The 22,630-nt window shown below is 38.2% G+C and overlaps 1 long non-coding RNA gene and 1 pseudogene across 2 annotated transcripts in view; one reads left to right on the top strand and one right to left on the bottom strand.

Moving 5' to 3' along the window:
• LOC120099624 (uncharacterized) overlaps positions 1-18,853 on the top strand; it is a 67,546-nt gene extending 48,693 nt beyond the window's left edge. Inside the window, exon 3 of the long non-coding RNA XR_015634496.1 lies at positions 18,632-18,853. This is a non-coding gene — a long non-coding RNA (uncharacterized LOC120099624). The remainder of the gene's footprint in view (positions 1-18,631) is intronic.
• The window catches only part of LOC148001994 (uncharacterized), a 741,081-nt pseudogene that overhangs the window by 312,355 nt on the left and 406,096 nt on the right, over positions 1-22,630 (bottom strand). The gene's annotated exons all lie outside the window — the stretch shown is intronic.

The raw sequence follows: 22,630 nt of genomic DNA, 5'->3' as shown, positions 1-22,630 counted from the left end.
CATCCCTGCATCCCTGAGATGAAGCCTACTTGATCATCGTGAATGATTGCTTTAATGTGTTCTTGGATTCAGTCTTGAAAAATTATATAGAGTACTTTTACATCAATATTCATAAGGGAAACTGTTCTGAAGTTCTCTAACTTGGTTGTATATTTCTGTGGTTTGAGTACAAGTGTAATTGTGGCTTCATTTAATGCTTTGGTAGTGTTTCTTTTGCTTCTATTTTGTGTAATACTTTAGAATATTGTCCTTAAGTATTTTTGTACGTCTACTCTTTATTTTTAAATATAAATTTGTCATGGGATCTAAATATTTTCTTATATATCTTACATTCTGAGGATTATTATTATGTGATTCTAGTTTCTTTTTATTTATGCAATGGATGTTTCACCATTCCTATAATGAAGGATGGCTTCCCTAATCAATATGTTAAGGAATCCTGTTATTGATGGGATGCACCCTGTCTTGCTCTTTCACTGAAGTTAATGTTCACTATAAGTAAGAGGAATTACAAAACCTAGCAGTAGAGTCTTCAAACTTAGGCTGATTTTCTTTCTTTATCTACAGAATATTATACCTGGACCAATCCCCAGAGGGTTAGAGGCCTTTAGATTCAACAGTTAGTTTTAGGATAGTCAGTAGTGTTTAGAAAAAGTATCTCAAAATCCCCCTAACTGAAGAATTCCTTGAAAGGCAATGAAAACAAAAACAAAAAATCAAACAAAAACAAAGTAGTATGTGAAGTCTGGGGGTAACACTATCCACCAGAGATAGAAATAATGCAAAGTATTAATGACTTTTATCTTGAGTATGTGGTTGAGGCCTAGAAATTTACAAGGTACCACAAAGTTTGTTTGATTAGTTGATTGAAATTCTAAATTAAAGTGTATAACATACAACAAGGAAAGTTTTTTTTTCTCAGCACTTTGGATCATATGCGGTTATGGGACAAGGTCTAGAACCGCAATATACCAATAACATGGTCTTACTTCATCAAAAACATTTTGTATGTTGATTGCTAGTTGATGTTTGCAGTTATGGTTGCTATAGGTATACACACATAATTTTGATGTGATTCGAAGAACTTTTGCACATAAACATGTTTGGTACAAATGTAAATTCCTATGATCAATATAAAATCTAGAGAAATTTATCAAAAACTAGGAGCAATCGTTCTTCTAAGAAATGTAAAGAAATTCATAACAGGTATTGATATATTGCACAGAAAAACTAAACCTTTTTTTTTAGAGTATTGTAGCGAAGAAAGGTGAGAAAAATGTCTCCTTTCCTGTTTCTAGGTTCCTTCTAGCAGACAACAGCAGCCAAAATGCAGAATATGCCTGCCAGAAAGCAAGGTAGACTGCATGCTTGTGTACTTTCCTCACTCTCTAACTAATACAATAGTTAGCTTGCCTTCCCACCTTGCTGCTAAATTCTCCATACATCTCAAGCGGAAACCTATGGCACAAGCTTGACTATGTCTACCAGAAAACATGGAGTCTTCTTTGCTTAAGGTACTCTATTTTCTCTCTAGTTCCTCAGCCCTAAAGACATTCTTCCCTCCCTCTTCTTCACTCATGTCCAAGTTTCCAACTCAGATTACAGATAAACCCTGCTGTCACCGAAATACATGCTACCAAACAGAATTCCAAGTCTGGTCCTGCCAAAAGATTTCCTCCACTCTCAGATTTTTTTCACACTCTCTCCTCAACAACTCCTCTTTTGATGCTTTGTCCTAGTTTGTAGCTCAGGGAGAAAGTCCCCATAGTCAAAAGGCCACACTAGTCACTAAAACTCCAGTAAAAGCTTCCTGCCCAGCGTCCCTCCACTTTCTTTGTGTACAACCACAGTAGGCCTGGTTGGTTGATATTGTAGTTATTCCAGTGTAGTTGAAAACCCCTTTAGCTCCTTCAGTCCTTTCCTGAATAGCTGCGCTGGGTACCCAAGCTCAGTCTAATGTTTGGCGAGGAGCACCCACATCTGTATTTGTTAGCCTCTGACAGAGCCTTTCAGGAGACAGTTATACTAGGCTCCTATCTGCAAGCATTTCTTGGCATCAGCAATAGTGTTTGCATTTGGTTTCTTTAAATGGAAGAAGGACCCAAGGGTGGGGGGCAGACTTTGGATGATGTGTTCTTCAGTATGTGCTCCACTCTTTGTAGCCATACTTCTTTTCAATAGGAGCCATTCTAAGCTAAAAATTTGGAGATGAGAGGTGTCCCAATCCCCCAACTTGGGGCCTTGCCTAACCTCTTTTTATGGTTTCTAGAAGTTTTTCCTTATATTTGTTGAGCATTTTAACAAATTTGATCTGCTTCGGGTCCTCAGAGCCAATTGCTTTCGTGAAATCTGGGACTTGTTGGTGGCCACTGCCCATTACTCTTCACCCATTGCTACACACATTTGTTTAAATTCCTAACCCTCTGTATATTATTCTCATCTATTCACATACCTGATTCTGGCCCCATTTTTCCCCATTCCCTCCTTTCTTTCTCCCAAATCCTTTCTACCCTCTATCTTCTGTAAAGATGTTGCTCCATTTGCAAAGAAGAACAGAAACATCCACACTGTGGTCTTCCTCCTCTTGAGCTTCATGTGGTCTGTGGATTATATAATGGGTATTACAGAGCTTTTAGGCCAATAACCACTTATCCGTAGTACATACCATGTATGTTCTTTGGTGACTGGTTTCCTTGCTTATGATATTTTCTAGTTCCATCCATTTGCACAAGAATTTCAAGAAGTCTGTTTATAATAGCTGAAAAGAACTGTGTGGTATAAAAGGACAACACTTTCTGTATCCATTTCTCTGTTGAAGGGCATCTGGGCTCTTTTTACATTCTGGCTATTAAAAATAAGGCTGCTATGAACATAATGTACTGTATGCTCTTGTTATATGGTGGAACATTTTTTTCCGTTTTTTTCTTTATTAACTTGAGTATTTCTTATTTACATTTCGAATGTTATTCCCTTTCCCAGTTTCTGGGCCAACATCACCCTAACCCCTCCCGCTCCCCATCCTCCCCCCAATTACCGCCCTCCCCCCAACAGTCTAGTTCACTGGGGGTTCAGTCTTGGCAGGACCAAGGGCTTCCCCTTCCACTGGTGCTCTTACTAGGATATTCATTGCTACCTATGAGGTGAGAGTCCAGGGTCAGTCCATGTATAGTCTTTGGGTAGTGGCTTAGTCCCTGGAAGCTCTGGTTGCTTGGCATTGTTGTTCATATGGGGTCTCCAGCCCCTTCAAGCTGTTCCAGTCCTTTCTCTGATTCCTTCTATGGGGGTCCTGTTCTCAGTTCAGTGGTTTGCTGGCATTCGCCTTTGTATTTGCTGTATTCTGGCTGTGTCTCTCAGGAGAGATCTACATCCGGTTCCTGACAGCCTGCGCTTCTTTGCTTCATCCATCTTGTCTAATTGGGTGGCTGTATATGTATGGGCAACATGTGGGGCAGGCTCTGAATGGGTGTTCCTTCTGTCTCTGTTTTAATCTTTGCCTCCCTATTCCCTGCCAAGGGTATTCTTGTTCACCTTATAAAGAAGGAGTGAAGCATTCACATTTTGATCATCTGTCTTGAGTTTCATGTGTTCTGTGCATCTAGGGTAATTCGAGCATTTGGGCTAATAGCCACTTATCAATGAGTGCATACCATGTGTGTTTTTCTGTGATTGGGTTACCTCACTCAGGGTGATATTTTCCAGGTCCCTCCATTTGCCTATGAATTTCATAAAGTCATTGTTTTTGATAGCTGAGTAATATTCCATTGTGCAGATATACCATATTTTCTGTATCCATTCCTCTGTTGAAGGGCATCTGGGTTCTTCCCAGCTTCTGGCTATTATAAATAAGACTGCTATGAACATAGTGGAACATGAGTCTATTTTATATGTTGGGGCATCTTTTGGGTATATGCCCAAGAGTGGTATAGTTGTATCCTCAGGCAGTTCAATGTCCAATTTTCTGAGGAACCTCCAGACTGATTTCCAGAATGGTTGTACCAGTCTGCCATCCCACCAACAAGGGAGGAGTGTTCCTCTTTCTCCACATCCTCACCAGCATTTGCTGTCGCCTGAGTTTTTTTTTTTTTCTTTTTTTCGGAGTTGGGGACAGAACCCAGGGCCTTGCACTTGCTAGGCAAGTGCTCTACCGCTGAGCTAAATCCCCAACCCCGTCACCTGAGTTTTTGATCTTAGCCATTCTCACTGGTATGAGGTGAAATTTCAGGCTTGTTTTGATTTGGATTTCCCTTATGACTAAAGATGTTGAATATTTCTTTAGGTGTTTCTCAGCCATTTGGCATTCCTCAGCTGTGAATTCTTTGTGTAGCTCTGACCCCATTTTTTAATAGGGTTATTTGTCTCTCTGCGGTCTAACTTCTTGAGTTCTTTGTATATTTTGGATATAAGCCCTCTATCTGTTGTAGGATTAGTAAAGATCTTTTCCCAATGTGTTGGTTGCCATTTTGTCCTAACCACAGTGTCCTTTGCCTTACATAAACTTTGCAGTTTTATGAGATCCCATTTCTCGATTCTTGATCTTAGAGCATAATCCATTGGTGTTTTGTTCAGGAAATTTTTTTCTATTAGTTTGAGTGTATCTGGCTTGATGTGGAGGTCCTTGATCCACTTGGACTTAAGCTTTGTACAGGGTGATAAGCATGGATCAATCTGCATTCTTCTACATGTTGACCTCCAGTAAACCAGCACCATTTGCTGAAAATGCTATCTTTTTTCCATTGATGGTTTTGGCTCCTTTGTCAAAAATCAAGTGTCCATAGGTGTGTGGGTTCATTTCTGCATCTTCAATTCTATTCCATTGGTCTATCTTCCTGTCTCTGTAACAATATCATGCAGTTTTTATCACTATTACTCTGTAATACTGCTTGAGTTTAGGGATAGTGATTTCCCCTGAAGCCCTTTTATTGTTGAGGATAGTTTTAGCTATCCTGGGTTTTTTGTTATTCCAGATGAATTTGCAAATTGTTCTGTCTAACTCTTTGAAGAATTGAATTGGTATTTTGATGGGGATTGCATTGAATCTATTGATCGCTTTTGGTAAAATGGCCATTTTTACTATACTAATCCTGCCAATCTATGAGCATGGGAGATCTGTCCATTTTCTGATGTCTTCTTCAATTTCTTTCTTCAGAGTCTTGAAGTTCTTATTGTACATATCTTTTACTTGCTGGGTTAAAGTCAGACCGAGGTACTTTATATTATTTGGGACTATTATGTAGGGTATCATTTCCCTAATTTCTTTCTCGGCTTGTTTCTCTTTTGTGTAGAGGAAGGCTACAGATTTATTTGAGTTAATTTTATACCCAGCCACTCTGCTGAAGTTGTTTATCAGTTTTAGTAGTTGTCTGGTGGAACTTTTGGGTTCACTTAAATATACTATCATATCATCTGCAAATACTGATATTTTGACTTCTTCTTTTCCAATCTGTATCCCCTTGATCTCCTTGTGTTGTTTGATTGCTCTGCCTAGAACTTAAAACTATATTGATTAAGTAGGGAGAGAGTAGGCAGCCTTGTCTAGTCCCTGATTTTAGTGGTATTGCTTCAAGTTTCTCTCCATTTAGTTTAATGTTAGCGACTGGTTTGCTATATATGGCTTTTACTATGTTTAGGTATGGCCCTTGAATTCCTATTCTATCTAGGACTTTTGTCATGAAGGGGTGTTGAATTTTCTCAAATGCTTTCTCAGCATCTAATGAAATGATCATGTGGTTTTGTTCTTTCAGTTTGTTTATATAATGGATTACGTTGATGGTTTTCCGTATATTAAACCATCCCTGCATGCCTTGGATGAAGCCTACTTGATCATGGTGGATGATTGTTTTGGTGTTCTCTTGGATTCAGTTTGACAGAATTTTATTGAGTATATTTGCATCGATATTCATAAGGTAAATTGGTCTGAAGTTCTCTTTCTTTGTTGTGTCTTTTTGTGGTTTAGGTATAAGAGTAATTGTGGCTTCATAGAAGGAATTTGGTAGTGCTCCATCTGTTTCAATTTTGTGGAATAGTTTGGATAGTATTGGTATGAGGTCTTCTATGAAGGACTGATAGAATTCTGCACTGAACCCGTCTGGACCTGGCCCTTTTTGGTTGGGAGACCTTTAATGACTGCTTCTATTTCCTTAGGAGTTATGGGGTTGTTTAACTGGTTTATCTGTTCCTGATTTAACTTCGGTACCTGGTATCTGTCTAGGAAATTGTCCATTTCCTCCAGATTTTCAAGTTTTGTTGAATATAGGCTTTTATAGTAAGATCTGATGATTTTTTGAATTTCCTCTGAATCTGTAGTTATGTCTCCCTTTTCATTTCTGATTTTGTTTATTTGGACACACTCTCTGTGTCTTCTCGTTAGTCTGGCTAAGGGTTTATCTATCTTGTTGATTTTCTCAAAGAACCAACTTTTGGTTCTGTTGATTCTTTCTATGGTCCTTTTTGTTTCTACTTGGTTGATTTCAACTCTGAGTTTCATTATTTCCTGCCTTCTACTCCTCCTGGGTTTATTTGCTTCTTTTTGTTCTAGAGCTTTTAGGTGTGCTGGCAAGCTGCTGACATATGCTCTTTCCTGTTTCTTTCTGCAAGCACTGAGCGCTATGAGTTTTCCTCTTAGCACAGCTTTCATTGTGTCCCATAAGTTTGGGTATGTTGTACCTTCATTTTCATTAAATTCTAAGCAGTTTTTAATTTCTTTCTTTATTTCTTCCTTGACCAGGTTATCATTGAGTAGGGTATTGTTCAATTTCCATGTGTATGTGGGCATTCTTCCCTTATTGTTATTGAAGACCAGTTTTAGGCCGTGGTGGTCTGATAGCACGCGTGGGGTTATTTCTATCTTTCTGCTCCTGTTGAGGCCCGTTTTTGGACCAATTATATGGTCAATTTTGGAGAAAGTACCATGAGGAGCTGAGAAGAAGGTATATCCTTTTGCTTTAGGATAAATGATCTATAAATATCCGTTAAGTCCATTTGGCTCATGACTTCTCTTAGTCTGTCTAAGTCTCTGTTTAATTTCTGTTTCCATGATCTGTCCATTGATGAGAATATGGTGTTGAAATCTCCTACTATTATTGTGTGAGGTGCAATGTGTGTTTTGAGCTTTAGTAAGGTTTCTTTTACGTATGTAGGTGCCCTTGTATTTGGGGCATAGATATTTAGGATTGAGAGTTCATCTTGGTGGATTTTTCCTTTGATGAATAAGAAGTGTCCTTCCTTATCTTTTTTGATGACTTTTAGTTGGAAATTGATTTTATTTGATATTAGAATGGCTACTCCAGCTTGCTTCTTCTGACAATTTGCTTGGAAAGTTGTTTTCCAGCCTTTCACTCTGAGGTAGTGTCTGTCTTTGTCTCTGAGGTGTGTTTCCTGTAGGCAGCTTAATACATGGTCCTCGTTGCGTATCCAGTTTGTTACTCTATGTCTTTTTATTGGGGAGTTGAGGCCATTGATGTTGAGAGATATTAAGGAATAGTGATTATTGCTTCCTGTTATATTCATATTTGGATGTGAGGTTATGTTTCTGTGCTTTTCTTCTCTTTGTTTTGTTGCCAAGACGATTAGTTTCTTGCTGCTTCTAGGGTATAGCTTGCCTCCTTATGTTGGGCTTTACCTATTATCTTTTGTAGTGCTGGATTTGTAGAAAGATATTGTGTAAATTTGGTTTTGTCATGGAATATCTTGGTTTCTCCATCTATGTTAATTGAGAGTTTTGCAGGAAATAGTAACCTGGGCTGGCATTTTTGTTCTCTTAGGGTCTGTATGACATCAGTCCAGGATCTTCCGGCTCTCATAGTTTCTGGCGAGAAGTCTGGTGTGATTCTGAAAGGTCTGCCTTTATATGTTACTTGACCTTTTTCCCTTACTGCTTTTAATATTCTTTCTTTATTTTGTGCGTTTGGTGTTTTGACTATTATGTGACGGGAGGTGTTTCTTTTCTGGTCCAATCTATTTGGAGTTCTGTAGGCTTCTTGTATGCCTATGGGTATCTTTTTTTTAGATTAGGGAAGTTTTCTTCTATGATTTTGTTGAAGATATTTACTGGTCCTTTGAGCTGGGAGTCTTCACTCTCTTCTATACCTATTATCCTTAGGTTTGATCTTCTCATTGAGTCCTGGATTTCCTGTATGTTTTGGACCAGTAGCTTTTTCTGCTTTACATTATCTTTGACAGTTGAGTCAATGATTTCTATGGAATCTTCTGCTCCTGAGATTCTCTCTTCCATCTCTTGTATTCTGTTGGTGAAGCTCGTATCTACAGCTCCTTGTGTCTTCTTTTGGTTTTCTATATCCAGGGTTGTTTCCATGTGTTCTTTCTTGATTGCTTCTATTTCCATTTTTAATTCCTTCAACTGTTTGATTGTGTTTTCCTGGAATTCTTTCAGGGATTTTTGTGTCCCCTCTCTATGGGCTTCTACTTGTTTATTTATGTTTTCCTGGAATTCTTTCAGGGATTTTTGTGTCTCCTTTCTATGGGCTTCTACTTGTTTATTTATGTTTTCCTGGAATTCTTTCAGGCATTTTTGCGATTCCTCTCTGTAGGCTTCTACATGTTCTCTAAGGGAGTTCTTCACTTCTTTCTTGAAGTCCTCCAGCATCATGATCAAATATGATTCTGAAACTAGATCTTGCTTTTCTGGTGTGTTTGGATATTCCATGTTTGTTTTTTTGGGATATTTGGGCTCCGATGGTTCCATGTAGTCTTGGTTTCTGTTGCTTGGATGCCTGCGCCTCTCACCATCAGATTATCTCTAGTGTTACTTTGTTCTGCTATATCTGACAGTGGCTAGACTGCCCTATAAGCCTGTGTGGCAGGAGTGCTGTAGACCTGTTTTCCTGTTTTCTTTCAGCCTGTTATGGGGACAGAGTGTTCTGCTTTCGGGCGTGTAGTTTTTCCTCTCTACAGGTCTTCAGCTGTTCCTGTGGGCCTGTGTTTTGAGTTCACCAGGCAGGTCACTTGCAGCAGAAAAGTTGGTCTTACCTGTGGTCCCGAGGCTCAAGTTCGCTTGCGGGGTGCTGCCCATGAGCTCTCTGTGGCGGCAGCAACCAGGAAGATCTGCGCTGCCGTTTCCGGGAGCTTCAGTGCACCAGGGTTCCAGATGGCGTTTGGTGTTTTCCTCTGGCGTCCGAGATGTGTGTGCAGAGTGCAGTCTCTTCTGGTTTCCCGGGCGTGTCTGCCTCTCTGAAGGTTTAGCTCTCCCTCCCACGGGATTTGAATATTTCTTTTTTATTGAATATTTTATGTATTTACCTTCCAAGTATAATTCTGTTTTCAGCCTCCCCCAAACCTCCTCACCCCTTTTGGCCTGCTTTTATCAAGATGTTCCCACTATCCACCACCCACTCCCAACTCAATGCTCTAGCATTCCAATACATGGGGAAATGAAGCCTTCGCAGAACCAAGGGTTTTTCCTTCTATTCATTGAAGACAAGGCCATGCTCTACTACATATGCAGAAGGCGTCCTTGGTTTATCATTTTGCACTCATTTGTTGGTAATTTTCACCGTGGGACGTCTGAAGAGGGTCTGTTGGTTGATAGTTTTATTATTCATAAGGAGTTGCAAACCCTTTCAGCTAATCAGTTCTTTCTCTAACTCTTCCATTGTAGTCGCCATGTCCAGTACAAAGTTTAGCTCTGAGCATCCTCGTCTGTTGATAGCGATGCCCTTGAAGCCCTCCATTGTTGATGTTAGAATTAAGTATGACTAGGTTCATGGAAAATCCCCAGCCAGCTCCAGAAGACTAATACAAATCTGGTGGTCAAGAAAAATAATCATATGATAAAGTTGTCCTGCTGACTAATAATATGATAAACCTGTGACCTTTCTGACATCCTGTCAACATCAGCCAATTCCATGACCACACGAATACTGTGTCCTTGGCCTGCATAAATGTTTCTTACTTCCACCTTCCCTCTGTTACCCATGTTATGGTATAAATTCAGCCTTGGGGAAAAATAAAGTTGTCGCCTTGATCAGACTCTTGTCTTGGCATCCTTCTTCGCGTCTTTTGTCCCCCATTCTCTTCCAGGTACACCCAATACCCATCGTTTACACTCATCTGTATCAGTAAGGCTCTGGCAGAGCCTCTCAGGAGATAGCCATATCAGGCTCCTTTCAGCAAACACTTCTAGGCTTCAGCAATAGTGACTGAATATAGTGACTGCCTATGGCATGGATCCCCAAGTGGGGCAATCTCCGAAGGAACTTTATTTCAGCCCCTGCTACAGTCTGTGTCAATGTAAATTTTCCCATGAGTAATTTGGTCACCCTTCTAAGAAGAACTGAAGCATCCACATTGTGGTATTTTTTCTTTAGCTTCATGTGGTCTGTGGATTGTATCTTGGATAATTTGAGCTTTTGGGTTAATATCCCCTTATAAGTGAATGCATCCCCATGTGTGCTCTTTTGTGACTTTGTTACCTCACTTAGCATATTTTCTAGTTTCATTGATTGACCTAAAATTTTTATGTAGTCATTGCTTTTATTAGCTGAGTAGTACTCATTTGTGTAAATATACAACATTTTCTATATCCATTCCTTTGCTCAGGACATCTCAGTTCTTTCCAGCTTCTGACTATTACAAATAAGGCTGCTATGAACATAGTGGTGCATGTGTCCTTGTTATACAATAGAACATCTTTTGGGTATATGCCCAGAACTAGTACAGTTGGGTCCTCAGGTAGAACTAGGTACAATTTTCTGAGGAAAATCCAGACTGATTTTTAAATGAGCTGTAGCAGCTTGCAATTCCACAAAAAAATGGAGGAGTGTTTCTTTTTCTGCACATCCTGTAGCGCAGCTACTGTTACCTGAGTTTTTGGTCTTAGCCATTCAGACAGGTGTGAAGTGGAATCACAAGGTTGTTTTGATTTGCATTTCCCTGATGACTAACGATGTTGAACATTTCTTTAGGCCCTTCTCAAATATACATCATTTGAGCATTCTCTGTATAGCTCTGAAATCCAATTTTAATTGGGTTAACTGTTTCTCCAGAGAAAAAATTCTTGAGTTCTTTGTATATATTAGAAATTAGCATTATATTGGATGTAGGATTGGTGAAGATCATTTCCCAATTTGTTGGCTGCTGTTTTGAGCTCTTGAATGTGTCTTTAGTTTTACAGAAGTTTTCATTTTTATGAGGTTCCCTTTGTACATTCTTGATCTTAGAGTATAAGCCATTGCTCTTCTGTTTGGGAAAAATTCCCCAGTGCCCATGTGTTTTAGGCTGTTCTCCACTTTCTCTTCTAGTAGTCTGGCTGTATCTGGTTTTATGTGGAGGTCCTTGATTCAGTTGTATTTGTGCTTTGTACAAGGTGATATGTAGATCAGTTTGCATTCTTCTAGATGATGACCACCAGTTGAAACAGCACTATTTGTTGAAAATTCTTTCTTTTTTCCACTGGACGGTTTTAGCTTCTTTATCAAAATCAAGTGACCATAGGTGTGTGGGTTCATTTCTGTGTCTTCAATTCTATTCCATGTAATTTAACTGCTTTTTTCTGTACCAGTGCCATTTGGTTTCCCTCACTATAGTTCTGTAGTAGAGCTTGAAGTCAGAGATAGCAATTCCCACAGATTTTTTTTTAAGATTTATTCATTTATTATATATAAGTACACTGTAGCTGTCTTCAGATACACCAGAAGAGGGCATCGGATCTCTTTACAGATGGTTGTGAGCCACCATGTGGTTGCTGGGAATTGAACTCAGGACCTCTGGAAGAGTAGTCGGGTGCTCTTAGCCGCTGAGCCATCTCTCCAGCCTTTTTCTTTTTTTCTTTTTATTGTTGAGAATGGTTTTAGCTGTGCTGGGTTTTTTGGATTACCAATTAATTTCGAGAATTGGCTTTCTATCTCTGTGAAGAATTGAGTTGGCATTTTGATGGGGATTATATTTAATCTGTTGATTGTTTTTGTTAAATTGTCCACTTTTAATATGTTAATTATGCCAATTCATGGACATGGGTGATCGATCTTTCTTCTTAAAACTTCTTTGATTTCTCTTTTAGAGACTTGAAGTTCTTGTCATACAGATCTTTCACTTTCTTGGCTAGAGTTACACCAAAACAGTTTATATTATGTATGACTATTTTGCTGTGTGTTATTTCCCTAACTTCTTTCTCTGCACATTTTTCTTTTGAAGAGAAGAAGGCTGCTGACTTGTTTGAGTTAATTTTATATCCAGACAGTTTGCTGAAGCTGTTTATCAGCAGTTGGAGTTTTCAGGTGGAATTTTTGTAGTCACATATTATTATATCAACCACAAATAGTGATATTGTGTCTTCGAGCTTTCCAACTTGTATTGCTGTGACTGCCTTTTGTTATATACTTGGTAAGGCTAGACTTTTGAGTACAATATTGAATAAATAGGAAAAGAATGAGCATCCTTTCTTGTTTCTGATTGCAGTGGGATTGTTACAAATTTTATCCATTTAATTTAATGTTGACTCTTTGTTGGCTGCATATTGGTTTTACTTAGGTATAAACCTTTAATTTCTTATCTTTTGAAGAATTTTAATATGAAAAGGCATTTTTGTCAAAGGCTTTTTCAGAATCTAATGAGTTGTTCATATATTTTTCTTTGTATTTCTTTATAAAGCAAATTAATTTGCCATATTTCCACATATTGAAACAACTATTGATCCCTGGGATGAAGTTTACAGGGTGAATGATTGTTTTGATGTGTTTTTAGATTTGGATTGAAAAAAATTAATTATTTTCACATCAATACTCATAAGGGAAATTAGTGTGAAGTTGTCTTTCTTGGATCTTGGTGTGGTTTAGGCATTAGCTTCTGGGCAGTGTTCCTTCCTTTCTATTTTGTGGAATGATTTCAGAAGTATTGATATAAGATGTTCTTTGAAAGTCTTTGAGAATCCTGCACTAAAACCTGGCCCTAGGATTTTTTTTTTTTTTTTGGTTGAGAGACTTTTATGACAGCTTCTTTTTGTCTAGGGGTTATGGGAAAGTTTAGATGGCTTATCTGATCCTGATTTAACTTTGATACCTTTTATTTATCTAGAAATTGTGCATTCATCCTAAATTTTTAGTTTTGTTGAGTTTAGACTTCTGTTGTAAGGTCTTATTTGAATTTCCTCTTTTCTTTTCTAAATATGTTATTTGGATAGTGTCTTTGTGCTCTCTATTTAGCTTAGCAAAGGGTTTCTTTATCTTCTTTATTTTCTCAAAGAGCCAGCTACTAGTTTTGTTGATTATAAAAAATCTCTTTGTTTCTACTTGTTTGATTCCATTCCTGAGTTTGAATATTTCCTGCAATCTACTCTTCTTGAGTATATTTGTTTCTTTTGTTTCTAGAACTTTCAGATATGCTTTTAAGCTACTAGTGTATGATTTCTCAAATTTCTTTATGGAAGCAGACAGAGATGGGTTTTCCTCTTGGTACTGCTTACATTTTGTTTTAATTGTGTTATAAATTGTAAAAAAAAAATTATTTCTTCGTCGAGTTGAGGCTTACCTTCTGTGCATATGTGAAATTTAATTCTGTTGTTGTGGATGTTGTTATTGTTGTTGTTGTTCTTGTTCTTTTGGTTATTATATAAGACCAGCTTTAGTCAGTGAAGATTCAATACAATGCATTGGATAGTTTCGATATATTTTTATGTATTGAGGCTTATTTTGCATCTGATTATATGGTTCATTTTTGATAAAATACTTTGAAATGCTGAGAATGGGGTGCCCTTGCATTTGGGTCATAGATATTCAGAATTGAGAGTTCATGGTAAAATTTTTCTTTGAGTAGTATGAAGTGAATTTCTTCATCATTTTTTAAAACTTTTGGTTGAAATTCAATTTTATTTGATATTAGAGTGGCTACTCCAGTTTTTTCCTTGGGACCACTTCCTTGGAAGTATTTTTCAGACATTAGCTGTGAAGTAATATGAGTTTTTGTCACTGAGGTGTGTTTCTTATATGCGGAAATCTGTTGGGTTCTATTTACATATTCACTCTGGTAGTCTATGTCCTTTCATTGAGGAATTGTGTTCACTGATTTTGAGAGATATTAAAGATCAATGATTGTTTTTGTTTTGTTTTGTTTTGTTTTCATTTTTGTGGTGAGAGGTGGAATAATGTTTGTGTGGTTCTCTTCTTTTGGGTTTGTTGTGAGAATATTAATTTCTTGGTTTTTCTTGTGTGACATTTTCTGCCTTGGGTTAGAGTTTTTCTTCTATTATCATCTGCAGGGTTGGCTTAATGGATATAAATTGTTTATAATTGGTTTTGAAATGTCATATATTGCTTTCTCCATCTATAGCAATTGAGAGTTTTGCTAAGCATCATAGCCTGGCACTTGTGTTTGTTTATAGACTTCCTGATACCTGTGAAAGTTCTGGCTTTTTGAGAATCCTGGTATCATTTTATAGGTTGACTTTATACGTTATTTGGCCTTGTTCCCTTAAGTCATTTAATATTCTTTCTTTGTTCTGCACATTTAGTGTTTTGATTATTATAACATAGGAGTAATTTCTTTTCTGGTCCAATGTATCTGGTATTTTTTATGCTTCTTTTAAGTTTATGGCCACTGCTTTCTCAGGTTAGGAAAGTTTTCTTCTGTGATTTTATTTCAGATGTTTTCTGTCTCTTTAAATTTAGAATCCTCACTCTCTTCTATTACTACTATTCTTAGATACTGTTTTGTTCATTGTGTCCTGCATATCCTGGATATTTGAATTAGGAGCTTTTTGCACTTTCTATTTTCTTGGACTATTGTGTCAATATTGTCTATGGTATCTTCTATTCCTTAGATTCTTTCTTGTATCTCTTGTATTCTGTCAATATTGCTTGCATCTATAACTGCTAATTTCTTTTCTATGCTTTTCATCTTGTGGGTTGTCACCCTTTTTTATTTCTTCATGGTTTCTATTTTCATTTTTAGATCCTGGATATTTTGTTCAGTTTCTTACCCTGTTGGATCATATTTCCCTACATTTTAAAAGTGATTTATACATTTCCTGTATAAGGACTTCTACATGTATACCTATTTTTTCCTATATTTCTTTAATGGAATCATTTATGATCTCCTTAAGGTCCTCTATCATCTTTAGGAAATGATATTTCAGGTAAGAATCTTACTTTCCACATGCTTTTGCTCATCCAGGGATACTGGATAGGGGAACTGGTGAAATTGGTATCTGATGCTTATGTTCTTTTGCTTGCCCCTTGCCATCAGGTTCCAACTGGATATAACTAGCATGTTGGCTCTGACTGTCCATTCAGTGATCCTCCTTATAATGGACCTCCCAGAGGCAGTCTGCCTCTGTTTATGACCTCCAGAGTGTCATCCTCTTGCTGGGTATTATTGGGGAGAATAGTGGTTATAGTACCAAATTTGAGTCCAGGCACAGTTGTAGACTGGAAGGATGATCTGTTTCTGCGAGGGCAATAAGTCCTGCATTTACAGGGCTCTGTGAGGGTACCAATAAGGTTAGATATTGTGTTGGGCAGGGTGATCTCACCCGTTAGCTTCATCATGATGGTCCTCCTGGGAGTCATCCTGTCTCTCAGGGATGACTCCCGGGAGGCCTGTTGTTATCAGGGAGAGCCAAATGAGATAAAGAAGCCAAATCCACTGCCTTCTCAGCCCCTAGCAAGGCCAACAATCTTGGACAGTGGGAGCTGGAGCATGAGATCTAAGCCCAGCAGAGATGCAGGATGAAAGGCAGGTTTGGTCTTCTTATAGTGTTCAATTTCCTGGATGAGTTGTGGTAGAAACATTTCAGATTCAGCATTTTCTATGTCAAATTTTTCAATTTCTTCTATTATGTCTCATATGCCCAAGATTCTCTCTTTTTCTCCCTTGCACTATGTTTGTATTGCTTGTGTATGTATTTGCTCTTCTTTATTATAGGTTTTCCATTTTATATCCAGAATTGGCTCAGTTTTTGTTTTCTCTATTACTTCTCACTACATTTTCAGGTCTTGAATAACTTTGTTCATTTATTTTACATCTTTGATTGTTTTTATTATACTTTCTAATATCTATTCATTTCACTTTAAAAGTCTACCCATGTTTGGTTATAGTTTCCTGAATTTAATTAAGAAATTATTTCTCTCCACTTAGAAACCTTTATTAGTTTCATAAGATTAGATTTAATTTTTATATTGTTGTACTTGTTGTTATTCAAGTGTTTTAGACTACTGAGGGTTGTAATAGAAAAATAGCTGTGCACTGGCAGTCCTGATGAAAGCATGCTCGTTCTGTCCTAGAAAGCAGCAGGAAATTCAGTGCATAGGAATGGGTTGGGAAGTGGGGGAGGGTGGTTGCTGTTGGCTTTATATATTTAGGATTGTGTTGACCAGTGTTTCCTGGAAGAGTCCAGAGTGGCCACAGCAGACCTAATGATGGTTGGCCTTGCTAGGGGTGGAGCAGGCAGAAGATTTTGGCTTTTTGATCCTATCTCCTTGTCCCCAGGGTCAAGCAGTCACCCCAGAAGTGGAGTGTCTTTTAATTGTTCTTGTTCTTGTTCTTGCTCTTCTTCTTGTTCTTGTTCTCATTGTTGATGTTGTTGTTGTTGTTGTTGTTGTTGTTGTTGTTCTTCTTCTTCTTCTTCTTCTTCATCTGCTTCTGCTTCTTCTTTTCTAATTCTTCTTCTTTTCCTCCTCCTCCTTCTTCTTGTTTTTCTTCCTCCTCCTTTTCTTGTTCTTCTTTTTCTTCTTTTCTCAACCTTCCTGATTTCTTCCTCTTCTATTTTTTCTTCCTTTCCTTCCCTTTCTTCTACTTTTCTTCTTCTTCTTCTTCTTCTTCTTCTTCTTCTTCTTCTTCTTCTTCTTCTTCTTCTTCTTCTTCTTCTTTTTATGGTTCTTCTTGGTTTTGGTCTTGTGCTAGGTCTTGTTCTTTTCTTGTGTTTCTTTTAATTATTCTTCTTCTTGTTCTTCTTGTTCTTGTTCTTGTTCTTCTTCTTGTTCTACTTCTTCCTCTTCCTCTTCCTCCTTCTCCTTCCTCCTTCTTCTTCTTGTTCTCCTCCTCCCTTCCTCCTTCTTGTCCTTCTTCTCCTACTTCTCCTCCTCCTCCTCCTCCTCCTCTTTTTCTTTGTCTTTCTCTTATCCTTTTGTTATTTTTCTTGTTCTTTTTGTTCTGTTGTTGTTGTTGTTGTTGTTGTTGTTCTTCTTCTTCTTCTTCTTCTTCTTCTTCTTCTCTTCTTCCTTTTCTTTTCTTTTTCTTCTTCGTCTTCTTCTCCTTCTCCTCCTTCCTCCTTTTCCATCTTCTCTTCCTCTTCCTCCTATTACTCCCACTCTCCATCTCAATCTTCACTCCATTCCCCTTCCTTTCCTCCTTCCTCGCCCTTCCCCTATCCCCTTCTTTTTCTTCTTCTTCTTGTTTTTCTTCTTGTTCTTTTTCTTCTTGTTCCTGTTCCTGTTCCTGTTCCTCCTCCTCCTCCTCCTCCTCCTCCTCCTCCTCCTCCTCCTCCTCCTCCTCCTCCTCCTCCTCCTCCTCCTCTTCTTCTTCTTCTTCTTCTTCTTCTTCTTCTTCTTCTTCTTCTTCTTCTTCTTCTTCTTCTTCTTCTGGATATATCATCCTTAGTGACGTAACCCAATTATAGTAAACCACACATCGTATGCACTCATTGAAAAGTAGATATAAGCCCAAATGCTTGAATTACCCAAGATGCACAGAACACATGAACCTCAAGAAGGAGGACAAAACTTCTTCTTTAAAAGGGTAACAAGAATACCCTTAGGAGGGGATAAAGAGGCAAAGTTTAGAACAGAGACTGAAGGAACACCCATTCAGAGCCTGCCCTACATGTGGCCCATACATATACAGCCACCAAACCTGATAAGATGCATGTATCAAAGAGGTGCAGCCTGACAGGGACAAGATGTTTATCTCTCCTGAGATACCCAGTCATAACTTGTCACATAGGCAAATGCCAGCCACAAACCACTGAACTGTGAATGGGACCCCTGTTGAAGGAATCATGGAAAGGACTGAAAGAGATGAAGGGGCTTGAGACCCCATATGAACAACAATGCCAACCAACCAGAGTTTCCAGGGACTAATCCACTACCCATGGACTGACCCTGGCCTCCAAATTCATAGGTAGCAATGAATATCCTAGTAGAGGCACCAGTGGAAGGGGAAGCCCTTGGACATGTGAATGCTGGACCCCCCAGTGAATGTGATTGTTGGGTGGATGGCGGTAATAGGGGCACGATTGGGAGGGGACCACACACATGGAAGGGGAGGGTGAGAGGTTATTGGGATATTGGCCTGGAAACTGGGAAAGGGAATAACATTTGAAATGTAAATAAGAAATATACAATTTAATAAAGATGGACAAAACAATAAGAATCAAAAAAATTAATGGAACATTTAAGAAACGCCCTGCATAAGGGACCAGGGTATGTGTGTGTGTGTGTGTGTGTGTGTTTGTGTGTGCCTGATAGGTAAGTATAGGCCCTAATCTAAGGAATACAATGAAAAATGAAGTTCAACTGTTAAGAAACACCTTGTGTAAAGGACTGCTGTAAGTATATGTGTGAGCCCGATAGTAATATGCCCTTAGGAAATAATGTATGTGACCTAAATAGGATTGGCCAAAAGAACCTTAAAGAACCACCTCTCATCACTGCAAAACATTAACTCCTGGAATCCATCTCATTTACAGTGACACTGAGTCTACCAACCCAGCTGCCCATTGGTGAACAAGAGGAATCCATAGACCAGATTGAATTTCAGCAAGCAGAAGCACAGTTTGGTCACAGAACTTAACAAATATGCCAAAATGACTATGGACCAGAACAGAGGTTCCTAAGGAATGAGTATTGTGTGAATGTGATTATATGTCCTCATCAACTGGGCAAATAAAGAACTACATCCTTTTACCTTACTTTGGGTAGGAGGCATCTCATGTGCCCTACCTCATGACAGTTGGGGAAGCCTGCTGGATCGGTCTTCATAGTTCCTAAGACAGAAAGTAGAAAACTAAACTGGAGCCTGGCTAGACATATACTGCTAAACGTGGTCTATCATATTAGTGGCAATATAATTTGGATATTCTCTTACTTGTGACTTAGAACTCTCATTCATCATGCACTTTCTTGTGTATCTTGAATTTTGAATTTCTTGAGTCTAAGGGATGCTACGAAGCCAACCCGAACCTAAGTCACGGGAAGAGAGTAGGTCAATAGAGCAGCAGTAGGCCAAATTTCTTGAGCCTCTAAAGTTGAGATGAAGAGAAGTGGAGAGCTAGATCCAACAGCCCATGGCTGAATGACACCATGATACCAATAGACCTAGGTCCTGGGAAGAAGAGGTCATTGGTGCCAACATAGCTCAGAAGGATAAGGGTAGAAACCCCTTGCCTGATGAAAGAGTGGCTACAGAAAGGAGAGTGAGACAGGCAGATAAATTATTCAAAAACTTATAAAAAAGCGCATCCAAAATTAATTTTATTGGATATCTGAAAAAGGAGGAAGTCTGTACCACACTGCCAAAATACTGACCTAATGAATTGAATTAAAAGTCTCATCAATAGTTTTTAAAAAGATAAAAATAGAGGATGAGGAAACCTCTGACTTAGTGGAAAGGGCTTGGCAGTATACTAACCATATAATTAAAAAGAAAACTAAGTGCGAGAAGGTTAAAATGGACATACTCCTAACAACACCACAGCAGGTGGAACCTATAATGAAAGAGCAGCACAAAATGAAGTCCTCAGTATACTTATGTAAAGTAGAGTCAATTAAGACAAAGACAGACCTAGGGGAAAAAGCTAGCCATAAATATTACCAAGAAATTGAAGTACTCTAACCACTTTAAAGATGCCCTGGAATCTCATGATAGAGGAATAGTCACCTCATTACCAGTAACAACTTCCCTATTCTAAACACCAATATGGGGAGCAGGGCAGACCAAACCTACAGATGCAATACTTGAAAATTAGAGCATACAACTCACAGGAATTAAATGAGCTAAGGAAATATTATGCACAAAATGTCAGGAAGGATGTGTCTTATATAGCAAAACTGTGAGAGAGGGAGCAGACACCATATTATTTTCAGATAAGGAAATGTGTAAAATTAGTAATATGGTGGAAAATCCCACCATGTTCAAAGGACTGGAGCACATATTGGAAAGCTCCCTAGGAGATATGCACTCACTGATCGATTGGATAACTGCAGCTTGGAGATGTATTTCCTTCTTTAGATTTACCTCAATTTGAGGCGTCAGTTAAGTGGCATATCCTGCAGGAAGCAATAAAATTAGCAATAAAACTAGGAGTACTTCATTATATCTATAACCAGGTGTCTTCCACTCAAGCAGCACCAATGTTGCCCCAGTTTATGAACATCCTGTTAAAAGGAGTTCCAAAACATCTCAGAATGACACTGTCTGGATCATTGCAAGGATGGCAGACCATGGCAAACATCATATGCCTCTTAAAAGCAAACAGAGACTTAGACTCAGAGAAAGTAGTATCTCTAACTATTAAGGGTAGAAAGGTGGATAGAATAAGGAGAGTTAAAAATATTAGACTGTTTGGAAAAACAAATACCTACCTCCAGATTAGACCAGGATCAAACAGATCATTTAATACCACAAGATGCCTCTTTGAACAAACTCCTAGAAGTCTTTTTTTAGGGCTGACAGGGCCAAATGGCTGAGTACCTACAAACATAAGATAAAAAAAACAAAAAACAAAAAACAAACAAACAAACAAACAAAAACCGAGAGCTGAACGCAGGACCAAGACCTTGGAACAAGCTCCCATTCAGGAACAGGCTGAGATGCCATCCCACATTCAAACTCTTCAGGTCTCAGGGTTGCCACATCCAAAACCCAAAATAGCACTACCAATTCTGTTTACCAATGGCGCCACTAAGATGGTAAAATGGCTACTGGACACTGTTAGTGAAATACATGTTTATACCTAAGGTGAAGCACAAATTTTAAGCACAGGAAAAGTGTTAGGCCATATAGAAGTAGAAACAGTTGGAGGAAGAGTTACAACCTTCATAACCAAATTAACATTACAAGTTTAAGATAAAAATTATGAATTGGACTTCACTTTATCTAGTTCCCCCAAGAATATTTTAGGACTACTATTTTAGGAATAGTCACCTCATTACCAGTAACAACCTCCCTATTCTAAACACCAATATGGGGAGCAGGGCAGACGAAACCTACAGATGCAATACATGAAAATTAGAGCATACAACTCACAGGAATTAAATGATCTAAGGAAATATTATGCACAAAATGTCAGGAAGGATGTGTCTTATATAGCAAAACTGTGAGAGAAGGGAGCTGACACCATATTATTATTTGTGTATTTTAGGAATACAGAAATTGTTACCAAATTTTTTAAATTACAAGAGAATACCAAGGATAGCCACAGTTAAAATCTCAAAGATAGAATTTCCCAAAACACCACCCTCCTTCACATCACAATACCCCATAAAAGGGGAGATGGAGGAAGTAAAAGAGACCATAGTATCTTTATTGAACGAAAATCTCACAGAACAACACATAGCTTCAAGTACACTAGCCCTATTTGGGCAGTTAAAAAAACAAACGGCAAATGGAGATTAAGAATAGACTACAGAAATATAAATAATCCTACACAACAAATGCAAGGACAATTAACAGATGTAGAAGACATATTTCTAAGAATAAGATAAGAGGCAACATAAATGACTAGCCACTGTAGATTTAACAGACAAATACTTTGGAATTCGTTTACACCCTAATTCTTGGGAAATAACTACATTTTCATGGGAAGGAAAATAATACCAATTTACAAGGGTTCTATAAGGATATAAGAACCATCAAATGATGAATGCAATTTGATGGCATTAGACTCATTTCAAACACCACAGTAAATCAGCATCTTTTCGTATGTAGATAACCTCTTACTAATATCAAATGAGATACAGATACTATAGAAAACAGTGGCTGACTTAATAGCAGACTTAACAATTGAAGGATGGACCATTAATAAGGATAAGGTGAAGGAAACAGCAGAGGAAGTAAAATACCTCAGGATCCACTAAGGGACCATCCTACCACCTGAAGTAATTAATAAAATAAAAATTTTACAAAGACCACTAAATAAAACAGAAACACAACATCTCATAGTCCTATTTGGATATTGGAGACAATACACAAACTATTTATAATTGTTGCTCCAGCCACTATATAACATAGTGAAAAATACATCTGGCTTCATTTGGGGACCACAGTAAAGACCATATTAGAATACGTAGAGCAATATAGTAATTTAAACTATATTAATACAGGTGATACAGTAGTAATACATATCCAGTTTATGAAAGGCATGGAAATTGGAATGTTTTTGTAAAGCAGCCTCAAATCAAACCAGTTGGATTTTATTGCAAATTCTTCCCTTGGTCAGATACCAAGTATTCACTGTTTGTAAACACTGTGTATCAAGCACTCCAAACCTCCTGCAGTATCCTAAGAGGAAACCCAGTATTTCTCTGATCCACTGTACACGTTCTAGAATGGGGAAAGGACTAGAAAAGGCATGGACATGTCTACCCATGGAAGGGTACTCTTCAGTGGAAATGGTACCTTTCAGAGATCCTTTGAGGAGCAAACCTGACTGCAGAAGGGATGGTAGCAATGGTGTCAGAGCACATAC

This window comes from Rattus norvegicus, chromosome 12 (genome assembly GCF_021556685.1).
Source record: "Rattus norvegicus strain SHRSP/BbbUtx chromosome 12, alternate assembly SHRSP_T2T, whole genome shotgun sequence".
In the NCBI taxonomy this organism is placed as follows: Eukaryota; Metazoa; Chordata; class Mammalia; order Rodentia; family Muridae; genus Rattus; species Rattus norvegicus.
The sequence above is the reverse complement of the archived record's forward strand: the minus strand, read 5'-3'. Positions and strand labels throughout refer to the sequence as shown.